The following is a 25215-nucleotide window of genomic DNA, read 5'->3' on the forward strand; positions in this document are numbered from 1 at the left end:
CTCATTGATCTGTCCATTGCTGAAAGTGGGGTATTGAAGTCCCCCATTACTATTGTATTTGAATCTATATCTCCCTTTACATTTCTTTTAAATAACCAGGTGCCCTGTTATTATGTGCATATACATTTATAATAGTCACATCTTCCTGTTGAATTGATCCTTTAATCATTGTATAGTGCCCTTCTTTATCTCTTTTAATAGTTTTTGTGTTAAAGTTTATTTTGTCTGATTTAGGATGGCCACACCAGCTCTTTTTTGGTTTCTTTAGGCGTGGAATATCTTGTTTCATCCTTTCACTTTCAGTCTGCATGCATCTTTGTTGGAAAGATATGTTTCTTGTAGGCAGCAAATAGATGGATTTTCTTTTTTAATCCATTCAGCTAGTCTGTGTCTTTTAACTGGTGAGTTCAGGCCATTTACATTCACCATACGTATTGTTAAGTGCCGACTTTGCCCTGCCATGTTTCTGTAAATAGTTCTGTTTTTGAATTTTGTTTGTACTTTTGCTGGGTCATTTTCTGCATTCAAGTACTTTTGTAGGGATGTTCCTGTTTCTGTGTTTTTGTGTGTAGCACATCCTTGAACATCTTTTTAGGGCTGTGCAGGTAGTTAGAAATTCTTTCAATTTCTGTTTGTTGTGGAAGGTCCTTATTTTTCCTTCATTCATAAATGAGAGCTTTGCAGGGTACAGTATTCTGGGTTGACAATTTTTTTCCCTTAGGACTTGGAGTATGTCTTCCATTCTCTCCTTGTCTTTAGGGTTTGTGATGAGAAGTTGGAAGTGAATCTAATTGGGTTTTCTGAGTGTGATTTGTCTTTCTCTCCTGCAGGTTTTAAGATCTTTTCTTTATGCGTTATGGAGGAGAGCTATGCTACAATGTGTCAAGGTGCAGATCTTTTCTCTTCCTGTCTTTTGGGAATTCTGTGTACTTCCTGTACTTGGATGTCTCTTTCTCCAGATTGCAGAAGTTTTCTGTTATTATTGCATTAAGAAGGCCTTCTAATTCTTTCTCTCCATGCCTTCTGGCAGTCTAGGATCTGTGTGTTGGGTCGTTTGATAGAATCTTGTAGATCTCCTACCATGTTTTTCAGTTTCCTAATTTCTTCTTCTTGTGTTTGGTCTGACCTTATTATTTCCAGAAAATTGTCTTCTAGTCTGATATTCTTTTTTCTGTCTCACTTATTCTATTGTTAAGGCTTTCCACTGCATTTTTTATTTGAACTATGGAATTCTTCATTTCTAGTATTTCATTCTGACTTCTCTTTTTTTAACTTTTATTTAATAAACATAAATTTCCAAAGTACAGCTTTTGGATTACAGTGTCCCCCCCCCCGTAACTTCCCTCCCACCTGCAACCCTCCCATTTCCAGCTCCCTCTCCCATTCCATTCACATCAAGGTTCATTTTCAATTATCATTATATACAGAAGATCAATTTAGTATATATTAAGTAAAGATTTCAACAGTTTGCACCCACACAGAAACACAAAGTGTAAAGTACTGTTTGAGTACTAGTTATAGCATTAATTTGCATAGTATAACACATTAAGGACAGAGATCCTACATGGGGAGTAAGTGCACAATGACTCCTGTTGTTGACTTAACAATTGACACTCTTGTTTATGGCATCAGTAATCACCCTAGGCTCTTATCATGGGTTGCCAAGGCTATGGAAGCCTTTTGAGTTCACCAACTCCAATCTTATTTAGACAAGGTCATACTGACTTCTCTTTAATATCTCAATTTCTTGGGAACATGTTTCATTTAGATTGTGAGTTTATTTCTGATTGCTTCTAAGTAATCTGATGATTAATTTTCTGAATTCCATTTCTGGCATAACCTCAGCCTCTTCTCCAGCTTCTATTATTGAAGAGTTGTAGTGTTCCTTTGGGAGGGACTCATACTGTCTTTCTTATCCTTATTAAGGTTTTTTCCTTTGTTTTTTGGCATTTCCGGTTGCTTTTCTCTTAAATATGTGTCTTGGTGCTTGTGGTGATGTTACTGTGAATGGCAGAGTTCTTGTCTTTGCAAGAAAGAATTCAGGCGTGAGACAGAGTAGTAGAAGAGTAAAATAGCAAAGTTTATTAGGGAAGGGACATTCGTAAGAACGGATGGGCACCTCTCCAGATAGGACCTGAGAGAGAGTGCGCAGTCACTTGGACTGGGGCGGGCGGGGGGGGGGGGGACGAGGTTACATGGTTGAATGGAGAGATTACACCTGGCCAGGCAGGCAGGCAGCTCAGCAGAGAGGCAGAGCGCACCGTCCGGTGGAGGCTGGGGGTTTTTAAGGAGATGAGTATTTGTCTTCACACATCTCCTGAAACAAAGGATTTTATGGATGCAAATAGTAAGAAGCTCCTATCTGGGTTTTCCTCTGAAGGTATCAGACAGGAGGAAGCCTAGCTGGCACCATCCTAACCCAGGATCTGGAGCAGGGTATTTTAAATTCAGATACTGGGCTGCGATTGTGGAAGATTGTCAGGCAGAAGGGGCAGGGACCCCACCTGGCAGATTATGGGGTAGGAAGGGGCAGTGCAGGATGTGAACACTGGGCTGCCCCTGAAACGTTATTGGGATGACTTTGAGATGCAGATGCATATGCTGGACATAGACGTCTTCTCTTTAAGCCTTTATGTCATACCCACATAAGCTCATATCTGACTTCCTACCTAACAGTGAGATTTCCCACTGCTATGAGCTGCTATGTGTCTGTGCGTTGCAAATGGAAGCACGCAGGGCCGCCTCCAGGAGTCGTCCTGTTCACTTCTTGATCTTGATGGGGCAGGTACGAGAGCTCTGATGCACTAAGCCCTGCCTTTTGGGGTTGGGCTTGCTTCTCGCTTGTGCATGGAACCAGCTCGAGATTTCGATATTTAGTACTTCTCCTTGTTGTACAGCTTGCTGCTGGTGGTGGGGAAATTACTCTGGAATGTTGTGATCCTATTTCTGGGGTCTTGTGAAGTGGCCCCCCCAATTGACGGACATGAGCATGAGCAGCAAAGCAGTAGCCCCCTGCTTACATTTGAAGATGTAAACAAATAATATGGCTTCTCCCAGCAGGCTGCAGGTCTGATTGTGGGGAGGGGGAGACATGGATGGTAGGAGGTGCCCAACCTCTCCATTTGTTCCCCTGTTCTTCCAGCTTGGAACTTCAAACACAGTTCACCAGGCTCCCCCGCCCACTTCTACCCACAGCTCCGTGGACTTGAGACCTCGTGTCTCGCCTGGTCTGCCGGGGGTGGGGGTGGTGTCAGTCTCGAGGTTCGGTTTCTCCACTGCTCTTCCACCACTTTTTGCTCCCTCAGTGTGGGCCTGCTCAGTCTCTGTTGGACTCCTGGGCTTCTCTGCATGAAATTCTCATGGCTCTGTCACTGCTGGCTTATATACCCCTTCCTTATTAGCTATTTTGCCCTGTGAGACTGGTCCTGTTGCCTTGGTCTGACCTCCCTCCACCCCATTACTATTGTATTTGAGTCCTATCTCCCTTTAGATCCATTAACATTTCTTTAAATAACCAGGTGACTGTAACTAGGTGCATGTACGTTTACAATAGTCACTTCTTCCTGTTGAATTGATCCCTTAATCATTACATGGTGCCCTTCTTTGTCTTTTTCAGCAGTTTTCAAGTTGAAGTTTATTTTGTCTGATATTAGGATGGTATACCAGTTCTTTTTGGTTTCTGTTGGCATGGAGTATCTTTTTCCATCCATTCACTTTCAGTCTGTTTGTATCTTTGTTGATGAGAGGTGTTTCTTGTAGGCAGCAAATAGATGAGTCTTGTTTTTTAATCCATTCAGCCAGTCTGGTTTTTACTGGAAAGGTGAAGCCATTTACATTCAACATGACTATTGATAAGTAACAACTTGGCTCTGCCATTTTCCCATAATATTCCCATTGTTTACTTTGAATTTCTTTTGTACTTTTACTGGGGGATTTTCTGCCTTTACATTCTTTCATAATGATGGCTATCTCTCTGTGTTTCTGTGTGTAGCACATCCTTAAGGGGGAAGAGAGAGAGAGAGCGAGCGAGCGAGAGCGCGATATCTTCCATGTACTGGTTCACTCCCCAAATGGTCACAACAGCCAGGGCTGGGTCAGGCCAAAGCCAGAAGCTAGGAACTCCATCTGGGTCTCCCACTTGAGTGGCAGGGGCCCAAACACTTGGGATATCGTCTGCTACCTTTCCCAGGTGCATTAGCAGGGAACTGGACCAGAAATGAAGCAGCTGGGACTCAAACAGGGGCTCACTGGGATGCTGGACCGGCTGTGCCACAATGCCAGCCCCTCCACAAATAACTTTTTCATAGCATACATTTTCTGTGAACTTTTTGAAGACCCTTGATACACTTCTGAAAAGTAAGTCAAGTGAAATACAAGTTGATGTCACACTGAGAGGCAGGCGTTTGCCCAGATCCCATATTGAAGAGCCTGGGTTCCATTCCCAACTCAGACTCTCGACTCCAGCTGCTTGTGAATGTGCACCCAGGGAGGCAGCAGGTGATACCTCAAGTAATTGGGCTCCTATCATGCATGTGGGAGACCCATGTTGAGTTCCCAGCTCCTGGCTTTGGCTTGGCCCAGGACATTGTGGATATTTGGGGAGTGAGTCAGTAGGTACAGTCTTTGTCCCTTTCTGCCTTTCTCTCTGTTTTTCTTCTCAAATAAAGAACTAAATTAATTGAAAGTAACCTCACATTGAGTCTTACCCATCACAGTGTTGACAATTAGAGTGTCAGGTGTTGCAGAGGAGGAGGAGCAACGGGAAGGCACGGACATTGTGCTGCTTTGGAAATTGTCTCAACAAAACTAGTGATGGTGACAGTACTTCAGGAACAAGGAATTCCACTTGTATATATTCTGAAATAGAAAAACAGGAGTCACGTTTTCAAGAGTAAGACTGAATCAGGCTAGGATACCTGTACAAAATGTTCATAGTCGCATCATTGGTGGTGTTATCAAACTATAAACAACTGAAATGTCCTCCAGAGTAGAAAAAAATAGAAGGTGGCACAGGCATTTGATAAAATACATAGAGTGAGGAAAGTCAATGAAGTGCAGATTAATTTTTTTTTTAAATTTTTTGCCAGGCAGAGTTAGACAGAGAGAGAGAAAGAGAGGTCTTCCTTCCATTGATTCACCCCCCAAATGGCCGCTACGGCTGGTGCTGTGCCAACCCGAAGCCAGGAGCTGGGTACTTCCTCCGGGTCTCCCATGTGGGTGTAGGGACCCAAGCACTTGGGCCATCCTCCATTGCCCTCCTGGGCCACAGCAGAGAGCTGGACTGGAAGAGGAGCAACTGGGACTAGAACCCAGGGTGCCAGTGCTGCAGGCGGAGGATTAGCCTAGTGAGCCACGTGCCGGCTGAAATGCAGATTAATTTAAAAATCATGTTGGGCAAAGGAAGTTAGATACAAAGAACACAAGTTAAATAATTCCAGTTATACAATGTTTTAAATGGGCAAAATAAATTTCTATGCTTTATATATAAACATACAAGTACATATATACACATGGACATGTGAAGAAGTAGAATGACCAATGGAATCATAATTTTTTCAAAAATTGATATAGTAACTTCCAAAGAGGGAAGCTGTTATAATCTGGGCTTCTGAAATGCTAGAGGCATTATTTATCTTGATTTACAGGTGCAGTGACAATGACATTTGGTTTACTTCATTTCCATGGATAATACTTTGTGATCTGAAAAATCAAGCTTTATGTAATTTATTGAATCTTATGTTTCACAACAAAATAAAGGTTAGGAAAAGAATACAAGCATTGTGTTAATTAATAATTAAGTATATTGTAACTTATGCATTGCTATACAAAATATAATTGGCATCATTATTTTAATGTTTACTGTGATTGGCATATATTCTAAATAATTTCTAGGAAATTGTATTTCCTCTTTATAAAATGCCTTTGAAGATAGATACTGTTATCTATCAAGACTGTTTAAAGGTGTTGAGATTAGTGATGCATAAGCAAATGTGGGTTTGTATCAAGATTTATCTTAGTATCTGTTTAGGACAATCTCTGTCATTCAACCAGTGTTTCTTTTGTAAATAACACTTAACATGTGTCCTTTTGTTCATGGTGTGCTTGATGCGCTTTCACTACCACGGCAGGCAATAGTATTTGCTTATGGGTCAGTCATCACAATGTGTTACAGAGCAAGTCATTCCTAAATACATTATTGTTAAAGTCTGGAACATACTGTGATTCTGCAAAACATATTGGCTTCTTTCACGAGCTTTGTCAGTGGGTAAATGAATGTTACTGAAATGGAGAGTAGAAGGGAAAAGTAGGTCTGGTAACAAGGTAGTTTATTAACATTAAAAAATAAAACCCCTGTTGTGGGGAGCAATCCGGACAGGACTAAGTTACTCGAATTAAGACTTATTCTATGCATCTGCTCTCCCACAATATGGCGCTGGGAGAGAAGTAAACAGCTTCCGCACAGCTGCCTCCAGTTCAACTAATAAATTGTAGGACTTGCTCCTGATTGGAGGAGAGCAGCGTACTCGGCGTGTGGGCAGCCGAGTTGGGATTGGCGGAGGAGGACTATAAAGGAGGAGAGAGACGGCATGCACCAGGAACATCTATGGGGAACATCTAAGGGGAACACCTGTGCAGCCCCCGTGCAGCCCCCGAGAAGAGCCGGCCGGCGGTGTGCCGCTCCCCTGCGGAAGTGGGGAATGTGGCCAGGGGGAGCTGCCCTTCCACGGAGGTGGAAGGGATAGTAGCCAACCCGGGAAGAACCAGCAGCAAACCCGGGGAGGGCCGAGCAGACGAAAGAACAGCGCAGGGTCCTGTGTCGTTCCTCCACGAAGAGGGGGAGCGACATAATGGTGCCGTGACTCGGATATGAAGCCTAGGCAGGGCTTAGTGTCGTTCCTCCACGAAGAGGGGGAGCGACATAATGGTGCCGTGACTCGGATAGGAAACGTGACTCGGATAGGAAACCTGACTCGGATAGGAAACCTAGGACGGATAGGAAACCTAAGACGGATAGCAAACTTAGGAGGGAAGAAACGGGAAGAACTGGGAAAAATACTGGAGAGAGAGACTAGCAAACAGCCTAGGGAAAAGCCGGACGAAAAGGGTGCCGGAAGAAGCTATTGAAAGCCTAGGCATAGACTCAGATACGGACTACGGGGGGAAGCTGGGAGAAATCTCTAAGGTCGAAAGCGAAAGTGAAAGCTAGAACAAACAGACTCGGATGCGGACTGTGGGGAGAGGCCAGGAGAAATGAGGGAGGAGTATTGTTGGAGGAAAGCTTGGGGAAACATACCGGGTAGAGAAAAATGTTAGGGAAATTGAAGCCGTGGGGGGCAGGCCAAGGCGGACACGAAAGCCACTTTGGGATTCTCAAGTTAGCCCGGGAATAGGGGGCGAAAAGTTGAAACCAGAAGCTGAAACGTGAGCCTGGTTGGGATCCGTCTGATTAGCCCGGGGAGCAAAGGACGGGAAGCCAAACCGTGGGGCGGAGACGTACGCTGGGTTGAATTCGCCAGGCTAGCCCGGGGAACTTAGATTGAATGCTAGTGGCGGACACGTAAGCTACGCTGTGTTACTCGCGGAAACCGCCGCGTGCAGAGAGAGCGTGCGGGGCACAAGTAGATAGGGAACGGGGCTGGCGAGGCCGTGGTTCAGACGCGAAAGGGTTAAGTGCGAGACCGCGGAGCGCGCGAAGCCAAGCCGCGCAAAGCCGAGCGGCGCAGAGGAGGCGCGGGCTGAAGCTGCGCGGAGCCGTGAAGCTGCCGGCAGCGCGAGGCACCGGGAAGCTGCAGGCATAAGAGAAATAGAAGCTTAGAAATAAAATGAGAGAAATAAGAATGCTGGGAGATAGAAGTAAAATGGGAGAAATAGGAATGCCCGGAGATAGAGAAATAGAGAAATAGAAAGGCCTCCCCTCAACATGGCAACGAGAAAGTTTGGATTCGGTCTGCCTGATTAAGTGAAGCGATGAGCACGATGAGCACCTGCGGCGGCTAGCAGCTTATGCGCCGCAGGTCACTGAAGACAGGCACGAATTAACATCAGTAAGGCTTCCCCACAATACCGCAATTAGAAGGCTTGGATTCGGTCTGCCTGATTAAGGCGGTAAGCGCCAGCAAGCAGCTCGACCAGAGTATGAGCTGCAGGTCACCGAAGATAGGCACGAACCAACACTAATAAGTCTCCCCCACAATAAGGCAATGAGAAGGCTTGGATTCGGTTTGCCTGATAGGTCTTGTAAGTCCCCTGCAGGCAGAGCAGAGCATGCGCTGCAGGGCACCGAACACAGACACGCATCAGCGCCTAAAAACCTCCTCACAACATGGCGAAGAGAGGACCCGGATTCGGTTTGCCTGATTGATAGGACTTGTAAGAGCCTGTGGCAACTCTAGCAAGTAGAGCAGAGTGTGTGCCGCGGGACACCGAAGACAGGCGCGTATCAACGCCAAAAATAAAAAGAAAGGGGGATCTGTGGGGAGCAATCCGGACTGGACTAAGTTACTCGAATTAAGACTTATTCTATGCATCTGCTCTCCCACAATATGGCGCTGGGAGAGAAGTAAACAGCTTCCGCACAGCTGCCTCCAGTTCAACTAATAAATTGTAGGACTTGCTCCTGATTGGAGGAGAGCAGCGTACTCGGCGTGTGGGCAGCCGAGTTGGGATTGGCGGAGGAGGACTATAAAGGAGGAGAGAGACGGCATGCACCAGGAACATCTATGGGGAACATCTAAGGGGAACACCTGTGCAGCCCCCGTGCAGCCCCCGAGAAGAGCCGGCCGGCAGTGTGCCGCTCCCCTGCGGAAGTGGGGAATGTGGCCAGGGGGAGCTGCCCTTCCACGGAGGTGGAAGGGATAGTAGCCAACCCGGGAAGAACCAGCAGCAAACCCGGGGAGGGCCGAGCAGACGAAAGAACAGCGCAGGGTCCTGTGTCGTTCCTCCACGAAGAGGGGGAGCGACATAATGGTGCCGTGACTCGGATATGAAGCCTAGGCAGGGCTTAGTGTCGTTCCTCCACGAAGAGGGGGAGCGACACCCTGTCCCCATTCTGACATTGAGTCTGTTTACACTGACAGGTTCACTGCCTTGGGGGAGAAGTTGGAGCGGAAGTGTGGGAACATCTCCTTGTTATGATTCGTTGTCCCTTTTTGGCCCTTTCTGCTACTATCAGTAACCCTGAGCATCTCACTGAGTGAGTCTGAGATTTATATTCATTCTTTTTTTTTTTTTGAAAATTAAAGCTTTTCTTGTTTAAAAAATTTTATTTAATTTAAAGTATACAAATTTCATCCATTTCCTGTATGCAGATTCGGGAACGTGTGCAGAGCTCTCTGTGTGCACGGGTCCAGCTGCAGTGGTCTGCCCTGGCAACCTAGGAGTTCTGAAAGTGTGGCTCTGCACCCAGAACTTACCCAGCACCCGCTACACCCTGCCCCCTCTCACAGTCACAGTGTTTTCACAGTCTCAGCACCCTGGGCTCCCACAGACAAGGACTGCAAGAGAGTACACTCTGCCCCGCTAGGCTGTCCTGTCCACAGGGAGGCTGTGTGTTTCACCCTGAGCAGACTCAAAGTCCACAGGGATTTTTTGCCTTGGTAGAATCCCTGGGTTGCAAGCAAGCACAGTACTTGCCATCTGCAGCCCTGCTGCTTTCAGAACTGTGCTGGGTGGGTACAAGAGCCCTGAGGGTGGCGCTTCCCTTTGGTGGGGATGGCTCCCCCTCCCCACCCTTTGCCATAAGGGTACAGAGGAGCTGGTGTTGTTGGCCTGATGACAGGTGGGGACAGACCCCACCAGTTGATTCGAACTGCTCTGGTTGCCCCTGCCAACAGTTCCCACTAGCTACTGGGTGCGCTCGGAGAAGCTGGAGCCGCTGCTCTGATCTTGTGGAATGACGGCAGCTGTCTCCCGGCCTGTTAGCTGCAGGGCGCTGGTGTGGTAGCGGGAACCGTGGTGAGGGAGGTGCTCGGCTTTTCTTCCCCCACTCTGGGTGAGCAGTCGCCCCAGCTCCCCTGAGGGTTCTGGGCTGGACTCAGATACTGCACAGTCTACTAGATTCTTCTTCCAGCTGCACCAGCCGTGGTGTGGCAAGGGCCGGTGCAGCCTGACCCCACCTGGCTATCCAGGTGGGCTGCTGGTTCCTTTGTTGTGTTCCTGCTCCACGCTCCGAGCTCCTTGCTGTGTGCCTGTGCCTTCCCCTTAGGTCCAGGCCGTTTCCACTGCTTTTGCAAGATCTCCCACTGCAGTTTTCCCGGAGAGTGTGACTTCACTTTTTTTTCTGCTAAGTTCGTGGAGCCTATAGAAGACTTCCCTGTCACTGTTCCACCATCGTGCCTCCCTCCAGTCATATCTGCTTTTTAACATCTTAAGAACAATTTTAAATTTGCAGACAAATTATGAGATACAAAGAGTTACCATATTCCCCTTCACCCAAGTTCTGCTATTACGCTTTATGCTGATATCTTTGTCAAAGTTAATGAACCACACCCATCATTTCCAATTTTTCATTTTATCTTTTTAAAATTTTTTTATTTAAGGTAAACAAATTTCATGTGATTCATATATACAGACTTAGGAACACGTTTTTCTGCAACAATGATTGTTCTCTTTTTGTAACTAGGTGGTTGGCGTTAGTTAAAGGATATTGGCAACGTGTTGAAAGCACAATGGAAAATGCTGATCCATCAAGAAATGCCTTAAAAAGCTCAAAGAGACAACAACGAACAAGAGTGGGAAAGCCATCATACAAAGTTAGACTGGGTATGGATTTCTTCACTCGGGAGAGGGGAGTGCAGAAGTAGCAAGCATACCCCGTGTGCTCGTCACATTTGAGGGTGTTCTACATACGCAGAGCAACTTGTTCTTATTGTAACCGTGAAAGGCAGTGCATCTTACTTTCACTTACAGAGGAAATGAAATAGATAGGAAACAGCTCTAGGAGGTGATATTCCGTGTTGACGTCCACAGAGCTGACTGACTGAACTTGGAGATCAAATTCTTTCCAAATATTGTCTATTTTGGTGTTGTGCGAATTCCTTCATGATTTAATGTGATTGATATGGAGTCATAGCCAAGATAAGCATTTCACTCCTGTTCTGTGAGAAAAGACTCAAACAAACCTAGAGGACAGTTCTGGCTCACTGAACAATGTGTTTCAAAATTTCCAATTCACCTGTGGTCCCAGCTTCTGTGCTATCCCCTGTTTCATCTAAGAAATCTTCTCCTTTCAGGACTTTCTTGATAGTTTGGATTATTAATTGTGCTCTGAAATCTGCCTTTGAGTTTCAGGTTTTCTTCTAGAACGCTCTCCCTGGGTCACTTTCCTCTGTACTTGGCCAAGTCCTGTCTACTCTTTATTGGAAAGATTCTGCCTTGCGGCACATCCCGAACACCACCTTGATTGTTCTAGGTCAGGGCCCATAGGGTGTCCTATGTTACGCAATTTCCTACCACCTGTGGTAGTTATTTTTGTATGTGCCCCTCTTTTCCTTGGAAAATACTGGATATTTGAAATCATATGCTTTTATCCATATCATAATTGTTTTATTATGCACATACTCTAAATGTTTTACTATTGAATTGAGTATTCCTTACCGCATGCATTTTGGGACTATTTCGTGAGAATTCTCTGAAGTAGTATAGAATCATGTTTATCTGACTACTTTTTTATTTTTCTTTGTATAACGAGAACAGATTTCAGATATACAATTTGCAGGACATAATGATACTTCCCACTCTCCCTACTACCCTCCTCCATCCTTTCTTTTTTTCCCTTTTAATTTTTGCAATAACATACTTTCAACTTCTTTCATCACAGGGCTAGTCCTCCACTAAATAAAGGATTCCACCCATAGGAAGACCACTGTTCTACAGGGGTGTTGACAAGGGCTATAAGCAATAATCAAATCTCAGGATGTCAATGTCACTCATATACATGACTTTTTGTGTACTCTATATCTTACTTACCACAAATCAGAAAACCTACTATTGTCTTTTTGGTTCTTGCTTATTTCACTAAGTAAATTGGTTTCCAGTTGCATCCATTTTATTGTAAAAGACAGGATTTCATTCTCTCTCTGTTTTGTTTTTTGTTTTTTTTTTTTTTTGGCTGAATAAATTCCATCATGTATGTATACCACATTTTCTTTATCTAGTAATCAGTTGATGGACATCTAGGTTAATTCCATCTCTTAGCTACTGTGAATTTCAGATTCCTATATGTGACATTCATGCTGTTTTATTTCATTTTTGTTTTAATTTTAAGAATCAATATGCTTATAGATACAAGTCTAAGAACATAATGGTATTCCCTTCCTCCCTCCCAGTCTCCTTCCTGCTACCTTTCTTTTTTTTAGGTTTTGAGATAGCATATTTTAAATTTCCATTACTGTAAAAAGGCTGAATACTAAAAAAAGGTTAATACCTTACCTAATAAGAAGTTTAACATGTAAAAAGCAAGACGACCCTAGTTTAGTGGGAATATACACAGCGGCTATCAATAATTGAAGAGAAAAAGTGACCATTTCACCCATACATTTTTTAAAATGAAATAGAAGCGATGACAATGTAACATTTAAATATTTCCTGTGTGGTTACAGGATAATGATTAAGTTCATTTAGACTTTAAGCCATTTTACACAGAAGAATAATTTTTGCAGATTGCAATGCAAATAATTATACATTACTTTTTGATACTCTTCATTACCACAGATCAGGGAAAACATATGGTATTTGTTTTTTGGAACTGGCTTATTTCACTAAGTATAATGGTTTCCAGGTACATCCAATTTATTGTGAAAGACAGAATTCCATTTTTTACAGCTGAGTAATATTCCAAAGTGTATGTATTCCACATTTTCTTTGTCCAGTCACCACTTGATGGACACCTGGGTTGATTCCATATCTGAGCTGTTGGAAATTGAGCTGTAATAAACTTGGATGTACAGATAACTCTTTCATATGCTGATTTTACTTTGTTTGGGTAAATTCCCAGGGGTGGGATAACTGGGTCATATGACATATCTTTTTTCAGCTGTCTGAGGAATCGCCATACTGTCTTCCACAATGGCTGTATTAGTTTGCATTCCCACCAACAGTAGATTAGAGAACCTTAAAAAAAAAAGGTTAATTTATTTGAAAGCAGAGTGACACAGAAAGGGAGAGATTGTCCATTTGCTGGTACATTCTCTCAATGACCATAATAGCTGAGAATGGGCCAGGCTGAAGCCAGGAGCCAGGAGCTCCATCTGACTCTTGTACGTGGTTGGCAGGGGCTGAAGTACTTGGGCCATCATCTGCTTTCTCAGTACAATATCAGGGTGTTGGTGGATGGAAGTGGAGCAGCTGGGACCTGACCTGTCACTCTATGGGATGGCAAGGTTGCAAACAGAAGCTCAACCAGGTGTGCCACACAGGCCCCATATACATGTTTTCACTTGACAATGTCAAAGTACCTCATCTGTGCCAGATCCCACTCAAGTCCCCAGAGATAGAGCAGAAAACAACTCCTTGCTTTCCTAGAGCTTAATTTTTATGGAGATGCAGGGTTAAACAATGCGTAAGTAAAATAGATAACATGTTAGGTAGGTAAATGCTAAATTGTCCTAATTTTAAGTGACATATTAACAAAGCCCTGTGGCATACTGGATTCCTGGATTTAAAAAATGAGTAAATGACAGAAGAAGGCTCGTTTTCTCTGGGAGATGGTGATACTGTTCTCCAAGACAGGGAGATGATCCAGTAACACCCGTGTTTCCTATTGAAATACTTGAATGGGTTGCAGGCCTTTTTATTCAAACCGTGCTCCTTATGCAAAAGCATGCTTTCCAAGAATATTTAGAAAAATATACACTAGGAATTACAAGAAGCAAGGATGGACTGTGACTGAAGATCCAGGCCAGGAGGGCAGGTAAAACATCTGTGTGCGGTATAGGCACAGAAGCTCCTCCTCCACTGCATGGCCCTGTTGTCGTTTTGTCGACAGAGGCTTCCAGCACAGCTCTCCCTAGGCCTAGCTGTCTTTAGAAAATCGGAATTACATCATTGCTGAGAGACACAAACCCATCTTAATCCGCATTTTAATTCCACTTTCACAGTGTGTTACAAAGAACGATACAACGATCTAGAAAAGTATGTGTGTTCTCTAAAGGATAACGATTTTGTCATTGCACACTACCACCCGTGCGCTGCACTCACAGTCAACCATGTAAGTACAAAAGCACTTTGGAAAAGGAGGCGTCAAGGTGGTTAAAATCTGCATATGGGATGGAGATCAATGGTTTTGCATTTTCTGCTTTTCAGATAGAGAAGTATGGAGTCCCTGCAGACCTTCAGTTTTCTCCTCGGGAAAGCATACTTCTGTATGATGCTATGGTACACATTTGGCCAGAACGGTCAAGAATGCAGGTGTGTGTATGAAAGTAAACACTAGGAACTGTTTCTCTCTCTGTGTGTGCGTAAATACGTATAATACACTTACATATGTATATATATTTCAAAAATGAGAGGAAATGGAGTTGTAAGTTTGTTTTGGTGCAAAGTAATTTTGAAATTCATGCAGTTTGTTTCACAATACACATTTCCATGAACTTTTTGGAGATTTCTCGTGTGTGTGTGTGTGTGCATTTCGTGTATGTCTGTGTATGTGGTGTTTGTGTGCATGCATATTTGCATGTGATGTGTGTATGTGTGTGTGTGTGAATGTGGTATATGTATGTGTGTGAACGTGATGTATGTGTATGTGTGAATGTGGTGCATGTGCATGTGTGTGTGTACGTGGTGTGTGTGTTCATGGTATGTGTGTATCTGTATGTTGTGTGTGGTGTATGCGTGTATGTGCATGTGGTGTATGTATGTGTATGGTGATATGCGTGTTTGCATGTGTGTTGTGCTTGTGGTGTATGTGTGTATGTTGTATATGTGTGCATATGTGTCTGTGAATGGTATGTGTGTGTGTGTGTGTGTCTGTGCATGTGGGGTGTGTGTGTGTGTGTTTGTGGGTATTCCTTAGCTGATATCTCTAGTCCTGTGGCATGATAGTCCGTTAAGAATGAACAAATTAGATAATGGTGTTACTCTGATGTAGATGAAGGCGTAGTATTCCATAGTTGAAAGCAGAAACTTCAGAGACTCATTTCTCTAGATTTAGAAAAATTAGTTAAAAGAGCTAATAATGCCTATTTTGTAGCATTGTTATTAACATAAGCCAAATAATTAAAAGTTCTTAGAATAATGCTTTGCTACAGTAAGAATGATATGTCTTTTTTTTTTTTTTTGATGGGTTTTGTCCCTGCCTGTAACTGAATGTCAAGCTGAGAAGTATTTTTCCTCCCCCAAAACTGTGCTTAAAAACTCCAGTGCCACGGGCCCCTTCTGGTTTGCCTCTCTTGGGGCCCCCTCCATGCCACTCTGGCTCTAATAAATCTTGCTTTTTTTTTTTTTTTTTTGACAGGCAGAGTGGACAGTGAGAGAGAGAGATAGAGAGAAAGGTCTTCCTTTGCCGTTGGTTCACCCTCCAATGGCCTCCGTGGCTGGCGCACTGCGGCTGGCGCACTGCGCTGATCCGATGGCAGGAGCCAGGTACTTATCCTGGTCTCCCATGGGGTGCAGGGCCCAAGGACTTGGGCCATCCTCCGCTGCACTCCCTGGCCACAGCAGAGAGCTGGCCTGGAAGAGGAGCAACCGGGACAGAATCCAGCACCCCAACCGGGACTAGAACCCGGTGTGCCGGCGCCCCAAGGCGGAGGATAGCCTAGTGAGCCGTGGCGCCGGCCTTAAATCTTGCTTTTTAAATACTTAAAAACATTATGTGTTCAACTCCTCATGTAGTTAACGCTGTTCATAAACATGGATGCAGTGAACTGAGAGATTTGCCTCATAACTGTGCATGTGGCAAACTTTAGACCAGGTGATAACTGTATTTTCTTTGGTATTTGTGCTTCTTCATTTTCAAGGAGTTAGAACCTGAAGAATTCAGCTGCTTCAAAAATAAAGTAGTCATCATGAGGACAGATGCCAAGAAATATGAAGAGGAACTGAAAAAGGAACTGCTTAGTTGGATGCAGCTGGACCCAGGCAAGGTTGTGACAGACATTTAGGATTTTTTATTTAATATAAAATGAATCTGATTTATTCAGTTATGGTAAAGAAAATCCCCATAGGGCTCTTTAGTATTTGAATATGGAAATCCTATTACTGTACTTTGCCATTCTACCTTAAATTTAGCCAGCTAGGTAAAGAAAGATGTAGAGAATCATTACTTTAGTTCCATCCGGGACAGCCCACACCTGCTACTACTATATCCTCTTTGAATGTGCACCTCAGTCAGTAAAACTCACTGGGACAGGCCACACTGAACTGCAAATGTGAAAACCACCTAAAGTCCCAAATCATTATTAAATTCATGAGGGGTTCAACCCTGGCTGCTTATCAGGAATCATCTAGGAAGCCCAATCTCATCTAGAGATTCTGAGCTGATTGACCTCCAGTGGACTGGGGCACTGGAATTTTAAAACAACCTCCTATGTAATTTTTAGAAAAAGATTTATTTATTTATTTGAAAGAGTTAAGCAGACAGAGGAGAGAGAGAAAAAGAGAGAGAGAGAGAGAGAGAGAGAGAGAAATATCTTCCATCTGCTGTTTCAATCCCCGCAACTGCCGTAATGGCAGGAGCTGGCTGATCTGAAGCCAGGAGCCAGGGTCTCCCATGTGGGCACAGGGGCCCATGCACTTGGGCCATCTTCCAGTGCTTTCCCAGGCCGTAAACAAAACAGCCAGGACACGGACCTGCACCTGTATTGGATGCTGGTGCCATAGGAGGAGGCTTAACCTTCTATGCCACAGTGCCAGCGCCCACCCTACTGAATCTATTACCTTTTCTCTGGTAACTTATACCACGTAAAAATTGTAACTTAAAAAATAATGAAATATCCTATTAAAATACTATTTGTAGACCATACGTGTATATGTGATATCTATAGATAAGAAAAACTATTTCAGATATTCTTGCCATTAAATGTTGAAGTCATCCTTCTGTAGCCTATATTTACTGATAATGATCAGCATTAAGTCATGATAATCCTTTCAGTAAGCACAACACCACAGTATTACATAAACTTGATCACAGTAGTGTAGAACCATGTCATTCAAGTTTTCTGAGGTTTTCATTGTATTTAAATGCTTAGTATATGACTGGTTGAAATCCTAACTTTGTACTTACATTGTCATTCTGAATATACTGTTCAACAGCAACTTGCTTTTCACCCTCAAATATCTGCGCATTCTGTTGCCTTCCTTTGCGGTCGTCAGTACCTTATCTGCCTTTTATTTGTGGTAACTTTATTCAGGTGAACCAGTTACTGCAGTACCTTAAGCCTCAAACTTTTGACAGTGCAAGAATTGAAAAGGAACGAATGCTTCCTTGTTTTGTGGAAAAACTTAAAGAAATGGATAGGCTACCAGCAATATTTTTTTCGTAAGTAATTATTTTCTGTGGAAAGCATTATACATTGATTTATATGAATTTGCAGACTATTGAAAAGGAAGAACTTATAATCTGACATATCTTAGAATTTGAGAAATTTGTGAGCATATTGAAGTTATATTTTCTTTTTAAATTTTTAGAATATAGGGAACAGATTTCATGCATTTTATAGTTGTACTTTTTTTTTTTTTTGACAGGCAGAGTGGGCAGTGAGAGAGAGAGACAGAGAGAAAGGTCTTCCTTTTGCCATTGGTTCACCCTCCAATGGCCGCTGGGGCTGGCACACTGCGGCTGGCGCACCGCGGCCAGCGCACCGCGCTGATCCGATGGCAGGAGCCAGGTACTTATCCTGGTCTCCCATGGGGTGCAGGGCCCAAGCACTTGGGCCATCCTCCACTGCACTCCCTGGCCACAGCAGAGAGCTGGCCTGGAAGAAGGGCAACCGGGACAGAATCCAGCGCCCCGACCGGGACTAGAACCCGGTGTGCCGGCGCCGCAAGGCGGAGGATTAGCCTAGTGAGCCGCGGCACCGGCTATAGATGTACTTCTAAGATAAGCACAGTTCCCTCTCTACCTCCCTCAATCCACCTTTCTCCTTTCCTTAATTTTCCTTTAATTTTTGCAATAACATATTTTCTGTTTTAAAAAAGATTTATTTTATTTATTTGAAAGACAGAGTTACAGAGAGAGGTAGAGACACAGAGAGAAGTCTTCTATCCACTGGTTCACTCCCCAGATGGCCACAATGGCCAGAGCTGCACTGATCCGAAGCCAGGAGCCAGGAGTTTCCTCCAGGTCTCCCAGGTGGGCGCAGGGGCCCAAGAGCTTGGGCCATCTTGTACTGCTTTCCTAGGCCACAGCAGAGAGCTGGATGGAAGAGGAGCAGCCGGGACTCGAACTGGCACCCATATGGGATGCCAACACTTCAGGCCAGGGCTTTAACCTGCTGTGCCATGGCGTCAGCCCCTGCAATAGCATATTTTCAATCTATTTTATGACCACAGGATTAACACACCACTAACCATGATGTTCAACAAGTAAAAAGTAGGAAGACCAGTGTTCCACAGGAATATAGAAAAGGGTTATAAACAATAATCAAATCATAAGGTATCAGTTTCATTCTGATATGTTATTTTTGTATCTATATCAACTAGCACATATAAGAGATATTTTCTATAGCAACTTGGATATAATACAACAGAAACAAACACTCTCTTACTGAATTTTATTTGAAAATCTAATTGTATGGCTTGGTAGAGTGGAATTTCCTGGGCCATAAGTTAATAGAAAGTTCAACATATTTGTAGAATCAGATATGGTAAAAAGAGTAATGTGTATTTGGCAAAACAGAGTACATACATTAACATACACCTATATACACATATGATGGCATATTGAGTGTTTAGTCTGCCATTTTTCTTTTGTGAAGTTTTATTATATATAAGCTCTCTTTAAGTGGAAAGAAAAGACCTTGAAGAATATTTATGACAATCACTTCAAAGAATTAAAAGAAAAATTAGATAGGGCCTGGTAGCAAGATGATTTAATTAGCAATCATGTTTTCATCAGCTCTTTGTGGGAGGTTTAATTTATGCATATTGTGTATATGTGGGCACTCACCGACATAGAGTATATATATATACATATATACTATATATATAAAACTTCAAAATTGGAAGGAAAATATGAGGCCAAATTGTCAATTCTTTACATGTCTGTATAGGAATGTGCATTGATCTTGTAATAAGTCTGAAAATTTTTGAGAAAAGTGAAGAGAAAAAGGTTAAGCCAAATATGAGGAAGTACAAAAGTACTCCTAGAAATCCAATTCCTAACTCAAACTTCATGTCACAGGTGAAAAGGAGCTAACTAGTAACAATGACAAGTAGGTGCTGGTCTGTTCTTTACAAAGATTCAGCAGTCTTAATATGGGAACTGTGTCAAATGAGAAAAGAGCAGTTTTTTTTTTTTTTTCCCTAGTAAAGAGCCTTTACCTAACTACTCTTACCATAGTATCAAAATTCACCTTTGTAACTAACTCTGATCTTCCCTTCCATTCACATGAACTCTGATTTAGGAGTTAAATGGGCAAAAATGAATGAATGACAGAGATTGATGTTACCCAAACAAAGGTTCCTACATCCAAAAATTGTCTTTATTAATGAATGCAGGGCTGGACTGGAATGAGCATGCAGTTATCCAGTGTTCTCACATACTTTACTTTAGATTCAGCATTCACTCAGTGGAAAGGTCAGCTTCACGCCTTCTTACTAATATGTTGATGAGACAATATACTCATAGTCACAACTCTGAAGGAGAGAAGAATTTAAACAGGAAACTGGAGAAAGCAATTAAGTCTCAAAGGAGAATGTACGCTGCGTGAGTATTTCTACTGGAATTGTGGAATTCATTGTGAACTGAAACCTTTAAGTGTGCAATTATTTATATAATTAAAATCATATTTCACTGCTTTATGTTTTTATGATACACCAACTTAATTTAATTAGAACATCATTTTGGGGGACTTATGTGGGAGAAGATTATTGAGTATTTCAGTACTTGTACAATGTTTTACAGTAACTTTCTTCAGTTGATTAGCTGATTTCTAACATTTTCTTAGGTCCACAAAGTTTAAGTTTGTGATTAACAACCTAATCATATATTTAAAGTCCCACAACACTCAGTACCATTATAGGGATCAAGCTTCATTATGAGTTCTGGGACAAAATATATTCAAATGATAGCAGATCCAAAAGCTTCCTACTCACTTATTATTTCATTCTTTTTGTTGGTGTTTCTTTAACTAGATAATTGAAATGGTCTGTCTTTGAATTAGTTGATTCTTTCTTTCACTGGATTAAGTTTGCTATGGAAACTCTTGAATTTTTTGTTTCGATGATTTTGTTCTTCAGCTTCAGAATTCTTGTTTATCTATCTTTGTTGAACCCTCATTTTGTTCATGTATTATTTTGCTGATTTTTAAAATATTTTCTTTCTATGTTCTCTTATATATTGCTCACTAAACTTCTTTAGGATGATTATCTTGAATTCTTTGTTAGGCAGTTCATAGATCTCCATTTCTTCTGTTTTAAAAAGATCTATTTATTTATTTGAAAGACAAAATTGGGGCGGGGGGGGGGAGAGAATCTTTCATCTGCTGGTTTATTCCACAAAGAGCTGCAACAGTTGTAGCTGGGCCAGTCTGAAATCAGGAGCCGGAAGATTCTTCGGGGTCTCCCATGGGTGTGCAGGGGCTCAAGAACTTGGGCCATCTTCCACTGCTTTCCCAGGTGTGTTAGGGAGCTGGAGTGGAAGTGGAGCAGCCGGGACTTAAACCGGTGTCCATATGGGATGCTGGTACTACAGGCAGTGGCTTTACCCACTGTGCCATAGTGCCAGCCCTAGATCTCCATTTCTTTCTTTTTTTAAAAGATTTATTTATTTATTTGAAAGTCAGAGTTACACAGAAGAGAGGCAGAGAGAGAGAGAGAGGGAGAGGGGCCCTCCATCCGATGTTCACTCCTCAATCGGCCACAATGGCCAGAGCTGCACTGATCCAGAGCCAGGAGCCCCCTCAGGGTCTCCCACACACATGTAGGGGCCCAAGGCCTTGTGCCATCCTCCACTGCTTTCCCAGGCATAGCAGGATTGGAAATAGAGCAGCCGGGCCTCGAACCGGCTCCCACATGGGATGCCGGCACTTTAGGCCAGGGCGTTAACCCGCTGAGCCACAGTGCCAGCCCCTAGATCTCCATTTCTTTAAGCTTCGTTATTGGAATCTTATTTTATTCCTTTGGTGATGTCATGTTTCCCTGATTCTTTGATTCTGGTACCTGCATGTTGCTCTCTGTGCATTTGAAGAAGCAATCATTTCTTCCAATCTTTATAAACTGGCTTTGGCAGTTTTACCAGTTGGCTTGAATGGAGGTTTTAGATGGGCCAGTTAGTGGAGCTTATGGGCTTACTGGCTTGCCAAGTCTGGCGACAGACCTGTTGCTGGAATCCACAGGTGAGCAGGCCTCATACCAGAATCTGTAGTCAAGCAGGACCAAGAATGGTTTTTCTGTTTTCTGTTAAGTAGGTGTCAATGCATATGTTAAAAATAACAGATGGTAAGCAATGAGAATTGAAGTAATTAAGGCCTGGTGAATATCCTTTAATAAGGGCAATCATATTTTGGGTTCAAATTACCAGGCATTCTTTTATGCTGGCACTTACAGACACAATTTCAAATGTTGAAAAGAAGAGGGCATGTTATAATCAATATTCACGACGTTCCTGATTTTTTATATTCAGTTATTTACATTCAAATTCAACTGCTCGAATTCAGAGATTGATTTTATGGGACGCTGAAATAAAGGAAATAAAGAAGAGTCTTAAAAAGAGTAAAGAAGTTCCTCCGGACTGTACTTATGTTGATCGAGCAGGTGTGGATAGCAAGGTAAGAGACGAGAACAGGGGGCATGCCTAGGTGGATGGATTCATTTGCTAAGGCTTCTGCACCAGGGTACCACGTGTTAGGAATTTATTTCTTAACAGTTATGCCTGCTGGAAGTCTGGCACCCAGTAGGATTACTTCCTACTGAGGCTTCAGAGGGCAGGGTCTGCTCCAGGTCTCTCTCCAGGGCTTACATGCATTACTTTAGAGGGCTCATGAAAAACAGAATTAAAAAATAAGTTTATTTTATGCAAAAGAATTTTGAAATCTGCCCACACGAGGCATCTTCCCAGAGGCCATGGAGAATACATGTTATGAGAAAGCTCTGCGTGAATTTCTAAAGTTTTTTGCACTAGAATAAACTTAGTTTTTCGATTTGATTTTTCCATGAACTTGTTGCAGTCCTCTTGTATAATTGGGTACCTTCTCCCTGCTGTCTGTTACCACTACATCGTGTTTCCTCTGTATGTGTCTGTCCGAAATTCCTCTTACAAAGGTAGTAGTCATATTGGATTGCAGCTCACTGTAATGATTTTACTTTTAACTTAATTGTATCAAGTACTTCAAAGTTCAGTTTTGGTGGTGCACAATCTGGCGCATAACCTTATATATGTGTGTGTGTGTGTCTATACTGTACTATGCAGTTTATAAAACACAACCTATTTCATCTAAATTGATCTTAATGTATGGGAAACTGGAGTTGGAGGCTGAAGAAGTTAAGATTATATATGTAAGCTTACACAGCTATTAAAAGTGGTTCAAAGATTCATGACGAGGTATAGCAAGTGCAGGCTTTTTCTTTGTGCAGTCGACTGCATCTGTTAAAGTTAATGATAATCTTTTATGTAATAGAAATAGAAATAGAAAAGGTAAAAGTAATCACCAAGAGTCACCCTCCAGTAAGTAAAGAATTCAACAAGCAGTCAGCAAAAAACCCCACTGTTCCTGAAGAGTATAGACAAGGGCCATGAGCAATAATCGAATCTTGTGACTATAAAGTGAATTCAAAGTATATCATTGTAGAAATTAAAAGAAAATAAGAAAGGAAGGAGGAAGTAGATGGGAGCAAGGGAGGGAACAAAGGAGGGTGGGAAGTATCATGATATTTTAAAAAAATATTTATTATTTTGAAAGGCAGAATTACACGGATATACACACACACACACACACACACACACAAATCTTCCATCTGCTGGTTCACTCCCCAAGTTGCCACATTGGCCAAGACTGGGCCAGGCTGAAGCCAGGAGCCAGGAGCCAGGAGCCAGGAGCTTCTCTTAGGTTTCCCACATGGTTGCAGAGATCCAAGCACTTTGGCCATCCTCCACTGCTTTCCCAGGCACATTAGTAGAGGACTGGATAGAAAGTGGAGCAGCTGGGACTCGAACTGGTGTCCATATAGGATGCTGGCACTACAGGCAGTAGCTTTACCCGCTGTACCACAGTGGCGGCCCCATAATTATGTTCTTAAAACTGTATATATAAAATACATGAGATTTGTTCTCCTTATAGCAAATAAAAAATTTAAGAAAAAGAAAAGGTAAATGTTAAATCTCTTTTCTGAGCTAATGCAGTGACTTGCTACCAAGAAATCAAAATAAGATTTGTCTTTCATTTGAAAACTTCTCCCGTTTTCTGTGCTTCATGTCACCAAATCATCCACCACATGCCCAGTTTTACAAACTAGAAATGGTTGCCTTCTCCTCCACTGCTGTGTGTCTCACTCAGAAACTAAGCCCAGAACACTGAGAGATATGCCAGATAACGGGTGTGCATCTGTTGGTTGGTTGACCTACTAGACCATGTAGTCAGATCAATGGTTATTACTTGTGTATGTTTGCTTTTTTCTTTTAGTGATGGTGCAGGTTGGAAAGGGGGAGGGAAGCAGAATAAAAGTAAAAAAGAGGGTGGGAAAGAGAAGAAAGAAAGAAAAAGAGCAATAGTGACTGACAGAGGTAGAAACTGTTCAGGAGCAGACAGGGAGTTTCAGAGAAGGGGCTGCAGGACAGAGATGGGGAGAGAGTGTGGAGAGAGAGACAGGAAGTGAGAAACACAAAGGTGCCAGCCTGGAAGCACAGGGAGACACAGACAGACACGGGCAGACAGTGGTCAGATGTGATTGGAGTGAACAGCGGTTAGTTAGTTTCAAGTCAGCAGCAAAAATAGAGCACAAGGCAGTTGATCATCAGACTCCGCTGAGAGCTGTGTCGGGGCCAGGGATGGATTTTGCTACTTGCCTGGAGGGACGCTGGGCCTGCATGGAGCATCTTCCTCTTGGAATTCTTACTGTGTTGCTTCAGTGTTTCCTCATTACCCCAGGATGAGCTGGAGCTGCCTCCAGCATTGTGGGAATGATGTCAGCAGGTGTATGAGGGAAAATTGGGCACATGGCTGCTGTGAGGAAGGCATGTGAAGAAAGGATCAGTGCATTTGAGGTTGGGCTGCATTCTACTTTCTCAGATCTTATGCATGAATGCCACTTAGGACAGAACTGCTCTGTTTATGAACTTGAGGTTCTAGCCTAAAACACAACTGCTCTTCCCAGAAATGCATCTAACTCTGCCTGCTAAAGCCTTCTAACACATAAAATCAGGCTTCAGTCAAAGGACATATGCCTTCATTTGATTTTGCAAACTGTGTGTGTGTTTCAGACTTTCAGGAAGATTGTATCCAGGCAGAGATGGACAAGAGGAGGCTCTGGTCTGATCAGGCTGTTACAGCGGGGCATTGGCTACCATCATGGTTTAATGGAGTACAAACAGAGACAAGTTGTTGAGACCCTTTTCAGACTGAAGCACGTCAAGGTAGGTGAACTCACTACAAAGCACAGCTTTCACTTTAATTGGGTAGCTGCAGTGGCTATGGGACGGAAGATGCTCTATCTAGCTCTCTCTCTCAATCCCTGCACCTGGGGAGATGCGCCACCTACATTTATCATATTTCCTTCCATACATTTTTACATAGTTAATATGATAATGTGTACCCAATTTGGGATCTTGTCTGCCTTGCCTAATATTATTTTAATAATTAGCATGAGGTAATAAACATGTGTGCAACAGAAAATACACATATTTAATTTACTTAAGCATTATACTGTTAATTTTCTTTCAACATAGACAATCATTTTTTAAAAGATTTATTTATGTATTTGAAAGAGTTACAGAGAGAGAGAGAGAGAGAGAGATCTTCCATCTGCTGGTTCACTCCCCAAGTGGCTGTAATGGCTGGAGTTGGGACGATCTGAAGCCAGGAGCCCGGAGCTTCTTCCAGGTCTCCCACTGTGGTGGGTGCAGGA

At 42.9% G+C, this 25215-nt stretch overlaps 1 long non-coding RNA gene across 1 annotated transcript in view; it reads left to right on the forward strand.

Moving 5' to 3' along the window:
* Positions 1–25215, forward strand: part of LOC103346715 (probable ATP-dependent RNA helicase DDX60) — a 100140-nt gene that overhangs the window by 55696 nt on the left and 19229 nt on the right. The window contains exons 21-29 of the long non-coding RNA XR_011378534.1: positions 9078–9193; positions 10622–10761; positions 14097–14206; positions 14302–14406; positions 15954–16079; positions 17346–17473; positions 19709–19861; positions 21779–21923; positions 24572–24724. This is a non-coding gene — a long non-coding RNA (probable ATP-dependent RNA helicase DDX60). The remainder of the gene's footprint in view (positions 1–9077; positions 9194–10621; positions 10762–14096; positions 14207–14301; positions 14407–15953; positions 16080–17345; positions 17474–19708; positions 19862–21778; positions 21924–24571; positions 24725–25215) is intronic.

This window comes from Oryctolagus cuniculus, chromosome 8, assembly GCF_964237555.1.
Source record: "Oryctolagus cuniculus chromosome 8, mOryCun1.1, whole genome shotgun sequence".
Lineage (NCBI taxonomy): Eukaryota > Metazoa > Chordata > Mammalia > Lagomorpha > Leporidae > Oryctolagus > Oryctolagus cuniculus.